This window comes from Nuphar pumila, chromosome 16, assembly GCF_984573655.1.
Source record: "Nuphar pumila chromosome 16, dmNupPumi1.hap1.1, whole genome shotgun sequence".
Lineage (NCBI taxonomy): Eukaryota > Viridiplantae > Streptophyta > Magnoliopsida > Nymphaeales > Nymphaeaceae > Nuphar > Nuphar pumila.
In genome coordinates this window covers 25,132,234-25,148,158 of record NC_143264.1, presented here as the reverse complement: position 1 = coordinate 25,148,158, position 15,925 = coordinate 25,132,234, and positions in this window count along the sequence as shown.

Sequence of the window (15,925 nt, the reverse complement as noted above, 5' to 3'; positions counted from 1 at the left end):
TTGGTTCTTTTGATTACTATTCCACAGATCTCTCTACGGCTCTTTATGTTTTATTTGGAAATATTTCTGTAAATTGGGCCAATGTGTATTTTACTAATTTGTGGAAACAAAAACCATTTCTTCCTTATGGATGTCTTCTAACTCGTATTTTCAGACATTTCAAAGTTCCCTTAACTAATGAAAAATATATTGAGCAAAAGGAGTTCTTTGATCAAACTATTTTTAAACGAATGAAAATTAAATATCTGCCTCCTTTAAATGTTGATCAAACTGAACCATCTGATCCTACTGAATCATCAATTTCTGAACCCTCACCATCTTCTGTGACACCTTCATCTCAAGCAAAACGAAAGAAATTTTCTACAAGTCAAGACAATGATGAAGTTTTGCAGTGATTGAAAGCTTTGGAGCTGCATCAACGCACTTTTCGTGAAAATGTGACTCAACAACTATCTTCGATTCAGAAAGAGATTACTTCAATCAAGGATTTGCTCAACTCACTTTTCTGATCTTTGTTGTCTAAACTTTGATACTTTATGGGTTGTAATATTTTAAACTTGTATCTTCATTTTGCTTATGCTATTTCTGCACTTACTCTTTTTTATTCTGACAAAGGGAGAGAAAAAGATAAAAATCGAAATTGCAGGAAATCTTGCATGAGAAATGCGAAATTAAGAGAAAAAGAAAGCATTGAAAATTGCATTTTTTAATGCATGAAGTAATGATGAATAGAAATGCAAACCAATCAATATGTGCTTTAAATGTGCTAACTTTTAATGTTTTGCAGCATATTGATAGGGGGAGTAAAATCTCCATCTATGCATCTAAATGCTTCATCTTTGATTAAGTTTGTCATCATCAAAAAGGGGGAGATTGTTATGACAATGAAGCTATACATGATACTTCAAGTACAAGGTTTTGATGATGAACAAGTAAATCAACTGCATTTCAGCTAAGGCAATGAAGAAATTGAAGAATTCGATGAAGAAACTTTGAAGACTAGTGTTGAAATGTTAAATTCATTAAAAGTCTTAGATTCTTGTAAGAGCCTTACTTAGAGTGCATATTTAGATTGCATTTTACCTAAAAAGTCTTTAGAAAAACTTTTCTAAAAGAACCCTTCATGAAAATCTTTTTAGAAAATCCTTTTCTTAAATTTTCGTGTTTATTAGTCGACCAATAGACTCACCAGTCAACTAATCCTTTCGCGCCATATTTTCTAAAAAGTCATTTTTGTCAAATTAGTCAACCGAAGGTATTATCAGTCGACTGGACAGAATATCTATTTTCTGGAAAATTTAGCAGCAGTTGACTAATGATTTTATCAGTCGACTGGACAGAACATGTGTTTTCTAGAAATTTAGCAGCAGTCGACTAATGCTTTTATCAGTCGACTAGACAGAATGTATGTTTTTTTCAGAAGATTTTAGCAGCAGTCGACTGAAAGGTTTTTCAGTCTAATGATGATATTATCAGTCGACTAACTTTTCTCTAGTCGACTAAGTTTCAAAAGTTCAGATTTTCAAACGGCTCAATAAACAGATCAGTCGACCGACGATAACTGTCAGTCTACTAATAACTAACTATTAGTCGACTAACTGATGTTTCAGTCGACTAATTTTGCCGTTTTTTCTGAAACTTTAAAAAGGCGTGTCTTTTCATTTTTTAAATGTTTTGATTGTTCAAAATGGACTGTTTTGACACCCTTTTATACCCTCAACGTATGAAAACTTTCAACTATAAATATGAGTGCATTTTACACTCAAAAGCACTTCAATTCAATCAATTTGAATCAATTACTCTTTGCTTTTCACTCATATTCATTTTCTCACTCACGTGATATTTTTCACTTCAGCTTTTCACTCAAATTCCTTTGAGAGATAGTGAATTCGTGAGTAGAGTATTTCAACAACCTCAAAAGTCAATTGCATTTCATTTGCATTCAAAAGAAGGGCTCATAGGTTGTATTATAAGTTATTACTTATTTCAATTTTCTATAAAAGGAAGGACTCCTTGGTTTAAAGGAGTTGTTTGCTTTCAGTAGGTGTGTTACTGGAAGTGGGATCGGATTTGGTCTGTATTTGATCTTGTAGTTATACAAGGTTGATAGTGGAAATCTCAAGCGGGTTTTGCTTGGGGACTGGATGTAGGTCGGGAAAGACCAAACTAGGATAAATTCTTGTGTTCCTTTGTGTGATTGCTTTTCAAATTGCAAAATCCGTTAATATTCTGCAGACAATTTTTAAAAGCACTATTCACCCCCCTCTAGTGCTTGTTGCCTCGATCCTACTGCACTTTCAGATATAAACCTTGAATCATACCTCCTTGATATAAACATGAGAAATAAATGATGTTAATGCATGAAAATTTGAAAATAAAAGTTTGAAATTCGAAATTGAGGTGAAAATAACCAAAATATCCCTGATAACAAGACTATGGCCTTGAAATCAGGGTTTTCAGAAATAAATTTTGTAAAAATGAGAGTTTTGAAATTCAAATGAATGTAAATGAAGATAAAATAAAATATAAGATGATATGATATGATTATATGCATGCTAAAACTCTAAAAATGCAAAAAATATCATAAAACACTGAATTTCGCTTAAATTTTGCCTTTCTTTTGTCAGTTTAGCTAACACACATGGCAATTGAGCTCAAAATCAAACCAAATTTGGCATGGACACCTATTTTAATCCTAAGACTTGAATGGAATAAGAAAACCACTTTTTTGGTATTATTTGAATATGGAAATTAATAAAAAACCCTAAAATGCATGATTTTTGCCTACCTATCCTAATGACAACAGATTTGCAGATTGATCTTACCATAAAAATTTCTAAGATTTTGCATGGTGACAAAGGACAACTCAAGGAGGATTTTTGTCTTTTACAGACTTGGGATTCGACCCATGGCAGAGAGCTACAACTTCGGTAATCTAGGTCAAAATCTGACGACCTTAAAATCCCAGGCAAATTGACAGGCTTTCACAAAAATTAAGGACAAAATAGTAAGCAGCAACCAAAAACTCTAAAACTGTAAAAGGTAATTGCAGACAAACAGAGAATTCATATTTTCTTTTTACAGTTTTGGCATTGGATCTACGGTTACAGAGGACACACTAGATTATCAGACACCTAAATCTAATGAAATTGAAATAACAGGGAATCAACAAGTAAACTTGTAAAATCTAAAACAAATGTAAATATGCATTCTAAAATCTTGAAATTCTGGGAAATGATAGAGGACATAATGAAAATCAATTCCTCATTTGACAGTCAGAGCATCTGACTTACAGGTCAGAAAGCCATGGTCGATTTAGGTCGATCTAGGATTCCTGCGACTTGTAACAGGCTCTAGACAGTGGTCTGGAGAAACTTATTTTTGACAGATAGCAAACTTTGTCAGAAAAATACAGTAAAATCTAGGAAAATACTAGATCTTCTCATGAATCCACTGTATTTTATAGATCACGGATTGAATCTCTCCTGAGGAAGATCTCGAATTAACAACTCTACTATGGGTGTATCTGGTATTTCCACACGGTTAGAAACCCAATTTGGTGTTTGATTCTTAAAATGGGGTTGCAGACCTCAAATCAGTCCAAGTTTTTGGCAGAATATCATGGGCAAACAAACATAATCACCATAATATTTTTTAGGATTTATTAATGAAAATTTTTACATAAAATGATGATAGGACTGCACACAAGAATCAAAACCTATAGATCCTAAACAAAGTACTAATAGAACTATACTATATATGAATAGAACAATTATTTAAATAACTAAATGACCCTAAATGCAATGTGGAACTACATGGAAAATGATAAAAACAAAAATATAGGGAGGCATAATGCATTTCTTTGATTTTGGCTGTTGAAAGGAGCGATCTGGTCCATCTGTTGGATGGATCCATTCTTCTAGGTAGCCTTATACCATGATACAACCAGAAAAATTATAGATTTAATAGAAAATAGGAAGAATAGGAGCTTTACCTTTGGAGTTACTTGCAATGGCTGAAGGTGTGCTGCGGCAATGGAGAAGTTTGCATCAGTGGTTGGAGGTTGTTGCTGTGGTAAAGCTGAAGCAAGGTGGAGGCTGGACCTGCTGGGCGTGAATGCTAGGGGGCTGCTGCAAGGCTGGGCGTTAGTTGGAGTAAGAGGGAAGGTTGTACCGGCTACAGGAGGAAGATGTAACAGTGGGGATGAGATCTTGTTGTTGTGGCTGCTACCCAAGCTGAAGCTGTCGTGGTGAAGGCGGTTGCTATATCGGCTGGAGGAGGCTTTGGAAGAGGTGGCGCCGACTGAAGGTTGGTGAAGCAAGTGAGGCTGCCTTGGAGGTTGAAGGGCTGCTATGCTTGAGAGGGTGTGTGAAGAAATCAATGAGAGAGAGAGTTTTGGAGAATGCGTGAATGAGAGTCTGAATGAGAGGGGGAATCAAGTGCTTGAATGAATGGGAAAGAGGCAGCAGTGTGATAGGTTTTAGAAAGAGAGCAAGGAAGAAAGGGGAAAGAAGGAAGGGAAGGAAAAGGAGGAGAGGGGGCTGACGACAAGGGGGAAGGAGGAAAGAAAAAGGAAGAAGGAAAGAAAGGGAAGAAAGAAGAAGAAGAAGGAAGGAAAAAGAAGGAAAGAAGAAAGGAAAGAAAGAAAGAAAGAAAGGAGAAAGAGAAAAGGAAGGGAAAAAGAGAGGGAAATGAGGAGAAAGGAAAAAAGAAGGGAAAAAAAAGAAAAGGAAAGAAGGGAGAGGGGGTCGACCACCTTGGTGGGACCCACTTGTGCTAAAATAATAAAAGAAAAGAAAAAAGAGAGGAAAAATAGTGGAAAAGAAATTTATATATTTTTTATTTTTCTTTTGGAAAACCTTAAGTGTGGCACCACTTTAGACTAGGCCCACACATTATTTTGAAAGTTATTTTGGAAACCAAAGGAGTAGAATGGTTTCTCAGAAAAAAAATTGGATTAAAGAAAATATTTTTGGCAACTTTGAAATAAAACTCAAAATTTGAAATTCTATACCCCTTTGCAAAGTAGATCCAGTTTAAAAATTTAAAAATCAAGTTTGAAAGAAATCCAAATTGTTTTCTCAAAAAAATATTTCTAAATTTAGAGTCCTGGGGGTAAAAATGTCAATTTGAAAACCCAGGGTTTGAAATTGATTTCGAAAGGCTTTAAAATTTGAATCTGGATTGGAATTTTCAAAATTTGGAGGTCTGGATCTCGAAAATCAAATGAAATGCAATGAAATGATATAAAATGATGAAAAATGATAAGAAATGATGAGAAATGATATGAAATGTCATGTGAAATGCAGACCTTGGGTGAAGAAATTTGGATTTTGGACCCCAACTGACAATTGTATCTGTTTAAAAAAGTGATAATTTTGACAAAAATGAGCAAAATGGTTCAAGAAATGGTTTCTGGTCTCTACAAGGCCAAGAGTGACACTGAAAACTGAGGTTTTAGCTGGTTTGAACTGAAATAAACTGGGTTCTAGGGTTTCAGAACTCAAATGAACTGACAAGACACTGACTCAACTAAACTCTTAGACTGAATTGTCAAGAAATGATGTCATTTTCAAAGAAATGGTAAGAAATGATCACTAGAGTGAAGTGAGTTACGAACAAGAACTGAGTTTGAGCTGGAACAAAGATTAGTAATACTGAGATGAACTAAAACTAAAGCTCAAACACTAGCTCAACTGACTGGACTTAGCTCAATTTCAGCTAAAATGAGCTAAAATGGGCTAAAATGGACTCCTAGACACTGGGAAGTGAATTTGAATTGAAATTGGAGCACTTGAACTCCTAATGAGCTCAATCTAGACTCAGAAAAATAGGATTGACTAAGAATGACTGACTCAGAGACAATTGGCTTGAATTCGAGTGAGAAATGAGCTTATTTATGAGGAAATGAACCCATTTTGGCAGGAATGATCAGAAATGAACACGACTTGTTTATGGTAAGCTCAGGTGAGCTAGAAATGACTGACATTCTAACTGATTTGAGCTTGAGAATGAGCTTGGTCGACTCTGACTGACAGGGACCTAGGATAGCCTAGGGGTAAAATGGTAATTTTCTTGGTAAAAGGAGATAAAATGGTAATTTTCTAAGATAGACTTGGGGTTGGACTCCTACACTGATCTACCAGGGTTGGCATCTGCATTTGGGGTGTGTCTAAGAATGGATGAGGAAAAATTGGGGTGTTTACAAATGCTCCTCTTTGCTACTGAGTCGGTTTAGGGCCAAGCTTAGCGGCAAAGAAAAACATACCAAATTTGGGCTATATATAAAAAATGCTCCAGTTAGAAGGATCTGACAGGTTATGAAGAAATTATCCCTGATGAAAATGGTAGGTATGAAATAAAGAATGACAAAGAAGGTTTCACTTCATAGAAGTGAGGTTCAGGTTTTGCCCTTAACCTGAATGAGACGAGAAATACCTCGTGTAGAAATGAGGGGTCGTAAAGAAGACAATGAAAATGGTTTTCCCTAAAAGCTTTGGAAAATGGAGTGATTTTGGGCATCCCATGACTGAGATTGAATAGCTTTTGAAAAATGGCCTTTTGCGAAAATGATTCAGGTTTAACCCTTATCCTGAAAGAGAGAATGAAATACCTCATCAGAATGAGGCTCAGGTTTAACCCTTAACCTGATCGGGGAACTAAAATACCTTATCAGAATCAGGCTCAGGTTTAAACCTTAACCTGATCGGGAAATGAAATACCTCATCAGAATGAGATTGAGGTTTAACCCTTAACCTGACCTGGAAATGAAATATCTCATCAGAATGAAGCTCAGGTTTAACCCTTAACCTAACCGGAAAATGAAATACCTCATCAAAATGAGACTCAGGTTTACATCCTTAACCTAACCGGGAAATGAAAATGATGGAATTCCTGACTGAAGAAACCATGATAGAACCTTCGGATTTCGCACAATAAATCTGATGAGGGTTTTGCAAAAGGATGAAAATGGGGGTCCCTAAACCTTGAAAAAGGTTTGATCTTGGGCGCCTCATTTAAATAGCTTTTGAAATTGATAACCTTTTGCGAGAAAATGATTGGTGGTTCGACCTAAAACCAAAATTGAACTGTATATGGCAGGACAGTGGGGAACACAGAGAAGTGTGTGAATCTGAGAACTTAGGCGCTCAGATTATGCAAAATAAGGGAAGGAATCTTGAACACTCCCGTTATCAAGTCCTAATTAAGGGATGACAAATGACGCCAAGATATCACTACAAGAAAATTGTTAATTAGCGACAGAAATTTGCGATGGATTTTTTCCGTCGCTAATTAGCGACAGATTAGCTAGAGAAACCTTTCTTCATGAATCTGTTGCTAATTCACGACGGATTAGCGAGGAAACAACTTTCATCACTAATCTGTCGCTAATTAGCGACATCAATTTTTTGTCGCTAATTCTTAATACAAGAAAACCATTTTAGCGAAGGATTTAGAGAGGGAATTTTGCCGTCGCTAATCCGTCGCTAATTAGCGATGGCTTAGCGACAGAATATATTTCGTCGTTATTTTGGTATTTTGATTTACGACGGCTTAGCGACGGAATTATTCCGTCGCTAAGCCGTCGCTAAATGTCGCGTAAATCCCTAATCCCATCCCTCTTTCTCTTTTCCTGTTTCGCTGTCTTGCTCCCGCCCGCCGCCCTCTCCCTCACGCCGCCCGTCGGCCCCCACCGTCCACCGCTCGCCAGCCGCCGCTCCCCGTCAGCCTCCCGCCACCGCCCGACGACGCGCAGGTAATCGCTTCCATCGGCAGGGGGTCGACCCCCCGCGTTTCCGGAAGGGGGTCGACCCCCTTACATTTCCGGCAGGCAGGGGGTCGCCCCCCTGCGTTTTCGGCAGGCAGGGGGTCGCCCCCCCTGCATTTCCGGCAGCAGGGGGTCGACCCCCTTGCATTTTCGGCAGGGGGTCGACCCCCTGCGTTTCCGGCAGGGGGTCGACCCCCCTGCATTTTCGGCAGAAGGGGGTCGACCCCCCTGCGTTTCCGGCAGCAGGGGGTCTCCCCCCCCTGTGTTTTCGGCTAGGGGTCGACCCCCTGCATTTCAAGCAGGGGATCGACCCCCTGCATTTCCGGCAGTAGGGGGTCGACCCCTTTGTGTTTCCGGCAGCAGGGGGTCGCCCCCCCTGCATTTTCGATTGGGGTTTGACCCCTTGCATTTCTGGCAGCAGGGCGCAGGGGGTCGCTCCCCCTGCGTTTCCGGCAGGGGGTCGACCCCCTGCGTTTCCGGCAACAGGGGGTCGCATCGCCCCCCTGCGTTTCCGACAGGGGGTCGCCCCCCTGCGTTTCCGGCAGCACGTCGCAGGGGGTTGCCCCCCCTGCATTTCCGGCAGGGGGTCTCCCCCTGCGTTTTCGGCAAAGGGGTCGCCTTCTGCGTTCTGTGAAACTGCATCTGCCTCTTATTTTTTTTTCGGCAGGTGGTGACTTCATTTTGACACAGTGTTTTTTGCAGATTTCTCAACGGAACTCGCTTGTGCCCCGCCACCCGTGGTAAGTAAGTGACAAAAATAATGCAAATCGGGTAAATACCCGTGGTGAGTAAGTGATGCAAGCGCATCACATGTTATTTAATTTATTGGATATAACACTTTATTGTTCACACACTCACTTAGTTGTTGATATCTAGGACTGCTTTGTTGGAGTTCGGAGATCATGCTAAGCATGATTTTAATGTATGAGAATAGAAGTGTTCTTATTTTTGGAGTACGGATTCCATGCTAGGCATGGTAGTAGTTAGCGGGATATTGAAGTGTGTTTGCTGCAGGTACATGTTTGACATTTGTTTGATATGAATGATTTCGATGTATTGCAATGTTTGATGTGATTGTATCCATACTTGCATGTAGTTACTTTCAATTTGATTGTCTTCCATATGAAATTGTATAATGAAAGCATGCTTCAAATGAATGTATCGTGTCATGAATAGTTTGCACATGAAAATATTAAGTTATCAATGCATGCATCATAATTCTTGTGATTGTATGACATCATATATTGCATGAGAAATTTGATATTTTCTTCATCATAGCATTCTGATGGTTCTCTTTTAACTGGTTAGGATACTATTTGTAACATCATACGACAAAATGACTATAAACCGTGAATGGATGTACCGTAGGATAGTGGACAATGAGTTATCGCATGAATATATGGATGGTGTTGACAGTTTTATTGAATTTGCAATGGCAAGTGTCAGTACAGTGGATCCCACAGGTCGGATTAGGTGTCCCTGCAAGATTTGTAAGAATAATCGATTTGTAGAACCTCATGGCGTTAGACATCACCTATACAGGAAGGGTTTTGTGAGTGATTATCAGAACTGGACGTTTTATGGAGAAGAATTTAGAAACGATTTTGATGCACGGGTGAATGTGGTGCACAATAATCCATATACGAATTTGATATTTGATGCCGCAGGAACAGAACTGGGTTACACTATGAGTTCTAGTGATGTAAGAATTGCCGTAGATGAAGAATCACCAAACGATGCAGCTAGTAGATTTTATGATTTACTTAGAGATGTTGATGAGCCACTTTGGAACGGTTGTGAGAGTCACACTATCTTGTCTGCAGTTTTTCAACTAATGAATTTGAAGTCCAAGTATAATTTGAGTCAATCATGTTTTGACCGTTTATGCATGATTGTGAAGAGTATGTTGCCCAAAGATGAGAAATTGCCACAAAATTTTTATCGTGCGAAAGTTATGGTCAACGCTCTAGGTATGGGTTACAAAAAGATTGATGCTTGTCCAAATCACTGCATGTTGTATTTCAAGAAGCAGGAAAACAACATATCATGCCCGTCATGTGGGCATCCTCGGTTCAAGCCAAAGACAAGAGGCAATGGTAGCACGAGATCAAAGGAAGTTTCATACAAGTCGCTCCGCTACTTTCCTATCACTCCTAGATTGCAGCGATTGTATATGTCTTTAAGGATAGCTAAACACATGAGATGGCATGCAAATAAAGTTCGACACGATGAAAACAAGAACACGCATCCTATTGACGCTGAAGCTTGGAAGCACTTTGATCGTACTCATCAGAACTTCGCAATGAAAGTGCGAAATGTTAGACTCGGTCTATGTACAGATAGATTTAATCCATTTGGGGGTAGATCAACTCCATACTCATGCTGACCAGTATTTGTAACTCCATACAACCTTCCACCAAGCTTGTGTATGAAACGTCCAAATCTTTTCTTGTCTTTGTTGATCCCTGGTCTGACCTCACCTGGCCAAAATCTTGATGTATATCAAAGGCCATTGATTGATGAACTAAAAGTACTGTGGAATGACGGTGTTACCACGTATGATGCCCATAAAAAACAAAATTTCAACATGAAGTCCGTTGTTCTATGGACAATCAGTGACTTCCCTGCATATGGTATGCTATCTGGTTGGAGCACACATGGGAGGTTGGCTTGTCCGTACTGCATGGAGGATTCCAAAGCTTTTAGATTGAGGCATGGAAGAAAGCCTTGCTGGTTTGAGTGCCATCGTCGATTTCTTCCCAACGATCATCCGTTCCGATGACAAAAGAATGCGTTTAAAGCAGGCACAACTGAAACGGAAGGTCCATCCTCAAGATTGTCTGGCATAGAGATTCTAAGAAGATTGCGATACTTTCCAGATGTATTAACAGATGCCCGCAGTCCTACACCCTTTCGTGGATTTGCGAAGGATCATAATTGGACAAAAAAATCTATTTTTTGGGAACTACCGTATTGGCCGACCCTATTGATACGACATAATTTGGATGTGATGCATGTAGAGAAAAATGTGTTTGATAATGTGTTCAATACAGTAATGAATATTAAAGGAAAAATGAAGGATAATCCGAAGGCCCGTATGGATTTAAAATTAATATGTAAAAGACCAGAATTGGAACTCAAAGAGTATAATGGCAAAGTACTGAAACCAAAGGCAAAGTACGTGCTCGGACCTGATCAAATACAACATGTATGTCAATGGTTGAGACAACTGAGATTTCCAGATGGATATGTCTCTAACATTGCTCGGGCTGTGAAGATTGACAATGGACAGTTATATGGGTTGAAGAGCCATGATTGTCATATCTTTATGCAACGATTGATACCCCTAGCATTCCATGATATGTTAGACAAACCTATATGGGGGGTATTGTCTGAGTTGAGCAGATTTTTCAGAACATTGTGTGCATCGGAGGTCGTAGTATCAGATGTAAAGAATCTCGAGGACTCTGTCATTACCATTGTTTGTCTGCTAGAAAAGATATTTCCGCCAACATTTTTCAATGTTATGGAACATTTGATCATACATCTGCCATATGAACTAAGGGTTGGTGGCCCTGTGCAATATCGATGGATGTACCCATTTGAAAGGTATATGTTTTTTTATATGTCTCTTTAATGACAGATATTTAAAATTTGAAATGTATATTCTTGTCAGATGCATGTTCGACCTAAAAAAAAATGTTCGTAATAAAGCAAGAGTAGAAGGCTCTATTTGTGAGGCATACACTTTAGAAGAGATTTCAAATTTCTCATCTATATACTTCGAACCTCATATTCCAACACGTTACGCATGCCCGCCCCATAACGGTGATGGAGAACAAGTAACTGTAGCTGACAAGCTGTCGATATTTTAACCACTTGGGCATGCATTTGGTAGTTGCCGATCAAGGCTATTGACAGATCGAGAGCAAGATGCAGCACACATCTATATTCTTTTTAATTGCTCAGCGATCGACCCATATATCGAGTAAGTATATGTATATGCAACTCAATTATAAATCCTTTTATGTTCTGTATGTGGATACATGTCTCGATAATATAAGTATTTGTGGTTTGCAGACGATTTAATCTGGAGTTGCAAAGCGAAATTTCACATCTCACTGATACAGAGGTACAAAAAGAACGTGAAACTAAGTTTGTGGAGTGGTTGAAACAGTTGGTAAAGAAGCTAACATAAATTTTGTACTTATAAACAACACTAAGTTACTTAATTGATCGTGATCACAATCATTGTTTATGTATGTGCGTAGGTTCGCCATGGTGATGTTAAAGATCAAGGAATATGTGATTTAGAAAATGGTCTGACCAAAGTTGTGCAATGCTACAACGGGTATATCGTAAATGGTTATTGATTCTATACAAAAGATTACGGTATAAACAAATCAACGATAAATAGTGGCGTGTGTGTCAAGGGTAGCAGCTACGGTGAAAATGAACATGATTACTATGGTGTTATAGAGGAAATAATGGAGTTGACTTATTTAGGCATGAATAATAGGGTTACGATATTCAAGTGTCATTGGTTTGATCCAACTGCAACAAGACTCGACAAAGCTTCAGGCATTATGGAGGTGAATCATAAATCCTGGTTTGGAACATATGAATCATTCATATTAGCCTCGCAAGCTCAACAAGTTTATTATACTTCATATCCGAGTATAAAAAATTCAGATAGAAATGAATGGTGGGCAGTTTGCAATGTGAAGTCCAAACTATACCCCGAGTATGATCAGTTACAAGAAGATGAGTTAGCTGAAGACAACGATTACTATCAATCAGATGATGTCTATGACTTCGCTTATGGTCACAATGTTGCGCATGATATGCATGTCATATCTCCATTGGCCGATGAAACATTCATAGAGGAATGTGATCCAAATGATGTACCAAGTGGATGGGCAAACAATGAAGAAGAAGAAGAAGAAGAAGAAAGTCAAACTAGTGACGATGAAGAATTCTCAAGCTAGTGAGCAAAATCTTATACTACAAACCTCTATTTAAATGCATTGCAGTACTTGATGTGAGTTGTATTGCAATACTTGGTGTGAATGATTAAAAATTTTATTTGAATGTATTGTAATACTTGATACGAATGATTCGAATGCATTGCAATACTTGATGTGAATGATTTGAATGTATTGTAATACTTGATGCAAATGCATGAGTTGTATTGCAACACTTGATGTGAATGATTAAAAATTTTATTTGAATGTATTGTGATACTTGATACGAATTATTTGAATGCATTGCAATACTTGGTGTGAATGATTAGAAATTTTATTTGAATGTATTGTAATACTTGATACGGATGATTCGAATGCATTGCAATACTTGATGTGAATGATTTGAATTATTTGAATGTATTGTAATACTTGATGCAAATGCATGAGTTGTATTGCAACACTTGATGTGAATGATTAAAAATTTTATTTGAATGTATTGTGATACTTGATACGAATTATTTGAATGCATTGTAATACAAGATGTGAATGATTTGAATTATTTGAATGTATTGTAATACTTGATACAAATGATTCGAATGCATTGCAATACTTGATGTGAATGATTTCAATTATTTGAATGTATTATAATTTATGCAACGAATGATTTGAATTATTGCAATACTTGATGTGAATGATTTGAATTATTTGAATGCATTGTAATACTTGATGCGAATGATTTGAATGCATTGCAATGCTTGATGTGAATGACTTGAATGCATTGCAGTACCTGATATGAATGATTTGAATTATTGTAATACTTGATGCGAATGACTTGAATGTATTGTAATACTTGATGTGAATTATTTGAATATATTGTATGACATATGTTATTTGTTAGAATATGGTTCGTGGAGGTTATAGTGGTCGCTCATCCAGTAGTAGCCAGGCTCAGCCTTCATCTTCACGGGCTCCTATGATAGGTATATCATATAACTAATTGGATGCTTGATTAGTTCAAATGCGCATTCTGAGAATTTCTAACGTATTTTTTTACAGATGATATTGCGCCTGTACACGACCCACCTACACCAGTTGATCACACAAGTCAGGAGCCAACACAGGAAACAAGGTCTTCTCAGGCTGGCACAAGAAGACTCATTCGAATAGTGTATATCGATAATCGACCGTAAGTATTTTGTTTTCAATTATTGCATATCTTATAAATATTTTATATTGATATTTACTATGTAACAATTCATGTGCAGCACGAGGTTTGAGCCACAAGAAGTAGTACGGGAGATTAGGAATTCACTTCTTCAACATCTACCAGGACCGGTTGCTTAATGGAAAGAGTACCCAAAGGAGGTGTTAGACAGATTATGGTCCTCATTCATGGTATACAGTTGTTCCTCATAGTTAATGTGTTTCATATTTAATTTATTTAAGTAATGTCTACTAACTTTCTGAAAATATTTGTAGGCTTCGAATCGCTTCGCAACTACGGTGGAAGAAAATGATGCAAGGAAGGTGTGGCAGAAAGTGGCTGCCAAACGATTTGCAGACATGCTGCACACTATGAAGACTGCAGCAAAAAAAGTATCTGGCGTAGTAGATGATCCATTACTGTGGAAGGGCCATGGTCCAATTACTATGAGGAGAGATTACTGGGATGAAATGTGCAATAAGTGGGCGGGAGATGCATTTAGAAATCGCTCTGCGGAGGCTGCACAAAATTGATCGAAGATGCCCGAAGCCCATCTACACACAGGTGAATCTAAGACATTTGGGAGCCACCTGAAGAAAATGGTAACTCATCAATATATAATATTAATTTTATAAGTATTGTTGGAAACTTGTGTACTAAATCTTTTGTCATTTAACTTCGCAGAAAGCAGAAAAAGGAGACAGTGTACCATATAAGGATGTGTTTGTTGAAACACATAAACGGAAGACCACGGGAGTCTTTGTATCAGAGAAGGCGAGAACGACAACGGTATGTATTTATTCTATTAATAATCATTGCAATATATATGCAAGTTATCATAATGTTATCATTAATTATTAATGAATACTTTAAACATTATTTTGTAGGAGGCATATGAGCAACAGATGGTAGAGCGATATGGTGATGACGCTACTCAGCATCCATCATTTGATCCTACAGCATGGGTGACTGCAGCAGGTGAACCGAAAAAAGGTCGCGTGTTCAGGTTTGGGAGTAATATGAACACTTCACCAGTTATTGCTTCTTCCAGTTACGGCTCACCGACTTCTTGCGCCGACATAAGCTCCAAGCAGCAGACTATTCTTTTCGTTGATGATGTATGCCAGATCGTTACGGAATCACTGAATAACTACTTCCATGACACTGTCGCCCCCTTTCTCCGAAATGAGATCAACAATCTTGTTCTGAACAGGGGATCTTCGATTCCAAGTCCCTCTCAGGTATAATCACATATTCAGTTTTTTGTCTGCCTTAGAACATATATGAGCATAATCAAATCACATATATAACTTTTTGCCTGCCTTAGAGCACATATGAGCATGATAGAATCAGATATAGAGTTTTTTGCCTGCTTTAGAGCACATATGAGCATGCTATAATAACATATAGAGTTTTTTTATTGCCTTAGAGCACATATGAGCATGCTATAATCACATATAAATTTTTTTGCCTGACTTAGAGCACATATGAGCATGCTATAATCACATATTCAGTTTTTTGACTGCCTAAGAACACATATGATCATGATAGAATCACATATAAAGTTTTTTTGACTGCCTTAGAACACATATGAGCATGCTATAATCACATATTCAGTTTTTTGACTGCCTAAGAACACATATGAGCATGTTATAATCACATATTTAGTTTTTTGACTGCCTTAGCACACATATGAGCATGATAGAATCACATATAGAGTTTTTTTATTGCCTTAGAGCACATATGAGCATGCTATAATCACATATAAAGTTTTTTGCCTGCCTTAGAGCACATATGAGCATGTTATAATCACATATTCAGTTTTTTGACTGCCTAAGAACACATATGAGCATGTTATAATCACATATTCAGTTTTTTGACTACCTTAAAACACATATGAGCATGCACAAATCACATATAGAGTTTTTTTACTGCCTTAGAACATATATCATTTATGATAGAATCAAATATAAATTTTTTTGCTTTGCC